The sequence below is a fragment of the Acomys minous genome, assembly GCF_964271855.1.
Source record: "Acomys minous genome assembly, chromosome: 1".
In the NCBI taxonomy this organism is placed as follows: Eukaryota; Metazoa; Chordata; class Mammalia; order Rodentia; family Muridae; genus Acomys; species Acomys minous.
In genome coordinates, this window is record NC_140483.1 from 68,940,654 (window position 1) to 68,946,990 (window position 6,337).

Sequence of the window (6,337 nt, forward strand, 5' to 3'; positions counted from 1 at the left end):
ATCATCAGCCCTTTCTTTAATCTCTCATCTGTGCTGCCTCCTAAAGATGTGCTTTTGAGCTGGGGATGTAGCTGAGTTTGGTAGCGTCCTTGCCTAGCATGCACAAACCCGTGGGTTCAACTCCCAGCATTGCATTAAAAAAAAAAAAAAGGTATGGTTGTGCACACGTGTAATCTCAGTACTCAGGAGGTAGATGCAGGCACATCAGAAGTTCAAGGCCATCTCTTGGTGACAGAGTAAGTTTAAGACCAGCCTGAACTACATGAGACCCTGTGTCAAAAGTCAAAGTCAGTGAGGATGTGTTCTTAAAGTGCCTCTGACAGCTTTCTCTGTACCTGGCTGGAATGTGAGGGCACGGCCACACTTGTTCCCGCGTGTGCACAGCTGTGGTGAGGGACTGGGTTTTAGCAGTGCTGTTCCTTCCTCCTGCTTCCACCCACCTTAGATGAGTGAGCTGCCTGGGACCTGGGCCAACAGACGCTGTAAGAGCCCCATCTCAGGGGCTGCCCTCAGGTTCCAAGGAAGTGGAGTGGTGTTTTTCCCACTGCGTGGGTGAGGATGTTGAAGCAGAAAGGAACTCAAGAACTTTTCTCCTCCAGAGCCCTGGTCCGGAGCCACTGTTCTCAACCTCACTCCCAGAACAATGGTAGTAAAGCCTGAGAGTAACTTCCCCACGCTCCCTCAGCTGGTAGGTAAATGGAGAAACTGCTGTCAAATGCAGGTTGTTGTCCTGGTTCCAAGCCGAAGCTGTGCAGAGAGGCAGGAAGGAGGCGAGCAGCTGCCTTCACGGTTGGGTGTGGTACCCTCTGTATCACAGGACAGGAGAGAACAGGCTTAGAGGTGTGTGATTCTGCTCTGGGCAGCAGGAAGTACGGATGATACCCCACATTCAGGGCTGCAGCAGGTCCCCACCGTGGTCTAGGCACAAGGAAATAGATTTAAAAAAAAAAAAAAAAAGGTGCCATCTGAGGGCTAAGGACATGACCCTGTCTATAGGTCCTGAGTTCAATCCCCAGCACTCATAAAAAGTTGGGTCTGGGAACATACACCAGAGAGGCAGAAGCAGGCAAATCCCTGGGGCTCTCTAGGAAACCAGCCTAGCCGACCTGGTGAGGTTGAGGCCAGTGAGAGCCTGTCTTTTAAACAAGACAGACAAGGAAGGTGGCCCAGCAGTTAACACTTGCTGCTCTTGCCTGGGACCCACCCAGGATGGCTCCCAACTGCCTGTAACTCCAGTTCCAGAGGATCCAATACACTCTTCTGGCTTCCATGGGCACCAAGCATGCATGTGTAAACAGACAGACAGACAGACAGACAGACAGACAGACAGACAAAACACTCATATACATAAAAATAAAAATAAAAATTTAAAGGTAGATAGTGCCTAAGCAATGATATTCAAAGTTGTTCTGTGGCACACACACACACACACACACAGAGAGAGAGAGAGAGAGAGAGAGAGAGAGATCAACAGATTGCTTTAACATAGCAAGAGGCCAAGATAAGTCTACCCATACACCCAGAGGATGTGACTTCCCAAGTGGCAGGGTTCTTTAAGAGGAAGTGTGTTTTCTCTGGTTGTTTAATGTAATACTGTGTTTGAGGCAGGGCACCCTCTGCCTTGTTCCGCCTTACCTAGCTCCATTCTACCGAGGCTGTCAAGACTGCTTAACTCAATCATGTGCTTGCTCTGTTATTGGCTGTTCTATAGTTGCTAGTTTTTAAACTATTTTATTTAGGATTCCTTATGCCTCTACCTTCTGTCCAACAACCCGCCAACCCTAGGTAGGAGAGAAAGAAGTTTAGAAGGGACGACATGTAGACCTCTTTAGAATTAGTTCTGGCTGGTTCTTTGGGAAAATACCAATCTCAGATATCAGGATATCTAGCAGTCAAGCAACAGCAAATGCGGCAGGACAAAAAAGCAGCCTTCTTCCTCTGTCTGTCTCCTCAAAGTCCCTTTCCTCTCTGGGCTCTAGTATTTATACTCTCCCAAAGACCTCAGAACTGCACTAACTCCGCCTGGCAAAGACCACACCCCTCTCCAAGCCTCAAAAGGCTGTTCCCAGCGGTGGACAAATTAAAGCAGCCCAATATCCCACACTTGGGATTAAAACAAAACCGTGTTTATATAAAATAACTGAGTTTTAAAGGAAACCAAAACTTCCACTACACCACTCCAAAAGTAAATCAGCTTGAAAGAGAGAGACAGAGGGGAGAGAGAAGGAAGTGAAAAGAGCGAGGGAGGGAGGGAGGGAGGGAGGGAGGGAGGGAGGGAGAGAGGGAAGAGAGAGGGCACAGCAAGAGTCAGGCACTATGATGCACACCTTCAGCCCCAGTTGCCTGGGAGGCTGAGCATCACACACTAGAGATGAGCCTATAGTGGGCTCACCGTGTGGCCTGGCCATACAGATAGCACAGAGATCGCCAAGCTTTTAACCATGGTTAGTGGGCGGAAATCAAAGTATACATCTCTCCCTTTGAAGAGACAAGCCTGTGTATTTTAACACTCCAGCCACATTGGCTCCCCTAGAGCCTAATCTTGAGCCTGTTTGTCTCAGTCTGTAGCTCTAGTCTCCCACAGACCTCACATCTGCACTGTTTACCTTGAGCCCGCTTCCTTAACCTTTATGGAAGACTAACCTATCTTTACGGAAGATGTCACTGGTAAGACACAGGAGTTATGATGTAGTCATGTCCTAAGCTTTGTTGTGCACATGAAGCTGTTTTAGTTATCACCAGAGAACTTTTCTACAAACCGTGCTGTGCTTAAATATGCCTAAAAGAAATGCAGCAAAGTCCAATGGAGGGAGGCAGTGAACCTTCATGAGCCGGCGAGGCTTCCAGCACCATGAAGATGCGCACTACCTTTTAACTACCGTCACTAGCATCCCCTTGCTCTATAGTCGTGGGAATCCTGGAGGCCTTAGGAGGGCAGCTAATGACCCCTCAGCTGGTAACACAGCGTGAGTGGCTAAGGAACACCGGACAGCCTTGTGACTTGCCTGTGGCCTGGGAGGCAGCTGGACCTGCAGGGCACCATGGCCTCTCCTTTCCCGGTAAGGAAGCCTTCAGGTCTGACTACCTCCTGACCGTGTGACACTGCTTCTCCCTGGGGATGGGAAGGAACCATTCTGCAAATGCCAAGTCAGTGACGTTAGGCCTTTGGGGGCTACTGTTGCCATGACCTCCTATGAGTGGCTTTGTTTACTGATAGGCCTCTTGTTCACTGTCTTCATTTCAGTTTTTTCATATTACCTCACGGTCCTTTGGTGTGGGGTGTACATCTCACTACAGTGAACTTGTTCTTGGGGAACCCTTTCCATCTGTTCTTGCACAGATACCTGAGAACACTGAATACTAAGCTGGATGCAACACTATCTTTTCCTTTACAAACATCCCTGTGGTTTAATTTGTGAGTCGTACACATCAAAAGATGAACAATAATAAAATAGAAAATATAATCATATACTAGTTAGCTAAAAATATGAGTTGCTTACCTGTGGAATTTTCCACCCCAGCCCTACCCCGTGGTGGGCAGGGCCAGGAGTCGGAAGTGCTCCGACTCTTATATTTTGAGACAGGATCTCACAGTGAGCCTGGCATTTTACCTTGGTGACCTGCCATTTTACCTTTTCCTACGGAGTTCCCAGAATCCACCTGTTTCAGCTTCACAGCGCTGCCACACAGGCCTTGTTGTGTGGACTCTCATGCCGTCACAGTGAACGCTTTCCTTGCTGAGCCTTTTTTTCAAATGTTTTAAAACTTGCTTATTTATGGTGTGTGCGCACATGCGGACCCATGTGTATCCAGGCGTGCAGTACACTTTGGCCACATTTGGGAGTCAGAGGAACCACCTGTGCCCAGTGCCACCTTTCACCTTGTTTGGGACAGCGTTTCTTTTGTTCTTTCTTTGCTGTGTCTGCCACACTAGGTGGCCCTAAGGCTTCTGGGGACTCTCGGCCTCCCATCTCTCTGTGGGAGTGCTTTGATTACAGATGGGCTTTTGTGTTCCTTTTAGGATCAAACACAGGTCCTCACACCTACACAGTAAGCGTTTTTACTACTCCCTGTCTCCCCTACAATAAGAGAAGCACCCCTCCTAAGCGTCCTTCCTCATACATTTTTCCTTTATTTGAGACGGTCTCATCTTGTACCCTAGGCTGGCCTTGAACTCAGGATCTTTCTGTCCCAGATTCCCGAGTCCCTGGGTTACAGGTGCACCCCACCAATGCCCCATTAGACTTATTTATCAAAATAATGATGAAGGGGCACTGCGGCACCTGGGGGACAGCATGGGGATTGCTATGGTCATTATCCAAATAAGATGGAAGGCCATGCTTGTTTCCTTGTGTCATGTTCCCTACCGTGAACACCAGCCATCCCTCTGCATCTCCCTGACAGTCATAAGACAAGAAGGAGAACCTCTCGTGATCACCGAGGCTGTTCCTTTCAAAGTGGTATTCATTCCGGAGAACACACTTGCAAAAGCAATTCTATCCCCACCTAGAGGGGGCACAGGTGAGCACATTTTTAAAACTTACTTTTTAAGGATTTCCCAGGCTGAGCCAGGTTTGTCAGCCACCTGCCTATGCAACCTCAAAACACACAGACTTGAGAGCAGTCCTACTGGTTCCTCAGGAACATTTGCCTGACGTTCTGAGGTGTCAGCAGCAGCTTCCCCTTAGGGGCTCTTCTGGGCTTCCTCAGTTGCACTGTCCTGGCCTGGTGCCACAGCGCTGTGCCTCACTCTGGCAGCGCTCCTTAGCAAGCAAATATGGGTTGTTCAAAGATGTTCTCCCTACACCAAAGTGGTCGCAAAATCCAGAAGTTTGGGGACAAGCATCTTGAAGGAACATGGAAGTGTCCATGGGTGACAAGTCAGGGGTCTTCAGCTGGGCAACCCCCTGAGTTAATAGGACATCAGGTCACCTCAGAGAACCTTAGTTTCTTCAGCAATAAAGTGGAGCTGAGGGCTGGGGGGTGGGGGGGTGGGGAGAGATCAGTAGGTAAGCACTTGTTGTGCAAGCACAAGGACCTGAGTTCAAGTCCCCGAAAGCCACATAAAGCTGAGGCAGTAGCACACTTCTACAATCCCAGTGCTCAGACAGGAAAACGGGAGCAGAGGCCTGGAGGGTCTCCAGCCAGCTAGCCTAGAGCACACAGTGAATAGGAGGCTCTGTCCCCAAAATGGTGAAAGATTGCCAATAAGGCTGTCCTCTGACCTCAACACGTGCTGTGATACCTGTACACACACACACACACACACACACACACACACACACACACACACCACACATTATACACATACACCCCCTCATACAGGCACACCCACCACACACATACACCACACACATTACACTCACACATTATATACACACCAAACACACATATGCGCACACAACAGCCCACACATAGTCCCATACACACCTCACACACATTACATACACCTCACACACATTACATACACACACCTCACACACATACACACCACACACATAACACACACACACATAATTTTTAAAATAAAAGTAAATATTTTTTAAATGGTGCCAAGCTAGTTAGTGTCCCATGAAAGTCACAGAAGGGCAAAGAGAAGCCCCTGGGGTGGCTGGGTGACTAAGGTCTGGTTGGAGCATTGTAGATAAATGACTTAAACAGCCGGTGGTTATAGGTAAATTCCAGGTATTGAAGTTGAGGATGAGCCCAGAGAGGTCACCGGTGAGGCAGGCTCTCCCAGAGTTTTGCTTTTGGGCTCTGTCAGGCATTACATCCAAAGGAAACAGCATGAGACTTTGCCGTGCTAACTACGATTGTGGGCACACCTTAAATTACTTCTTTGATTTTTTTTTGAGGGGGGTGGCATTTGGGAACTGCAATTGTGTGTAGATAACTGAGCCAATGGGCATAAGGCATGGATGAGGAGAGGGTTTCTGTGGGGTCTTCACAGGTAGCGAAGGTATTGAAATGAGACTCACCTGGATTTAAGGGGGTGGGGGTGGGGGAGTGAGGAGGGAAAGGGGGAGGGAGAGGGAGAGAGAGAGGGAGGGTAGTAGACCATATGAACAGGGGACAGATTAGAGTAGCGCACCTCCAGGGCATCCACAGTGAGCACACGCATGAGCAGCCGCTGCTGAGGAGAAAACGGGAGACAGAATGTCCTAAACTAACCTGCCGTGTAGGGTCAGCCCCAGCTAATCCCAGCCTGACAGCCAGGACACCTGTGAGCTGGAGACAGGTGGAACAGTGTGCTGCTAATGAGTGTGCCTTCAGAGCCGGCAGCTGTTTGTATCATCATACGGTGATGGTTTGTCAGGGCCGCACAATCCAGAATCAC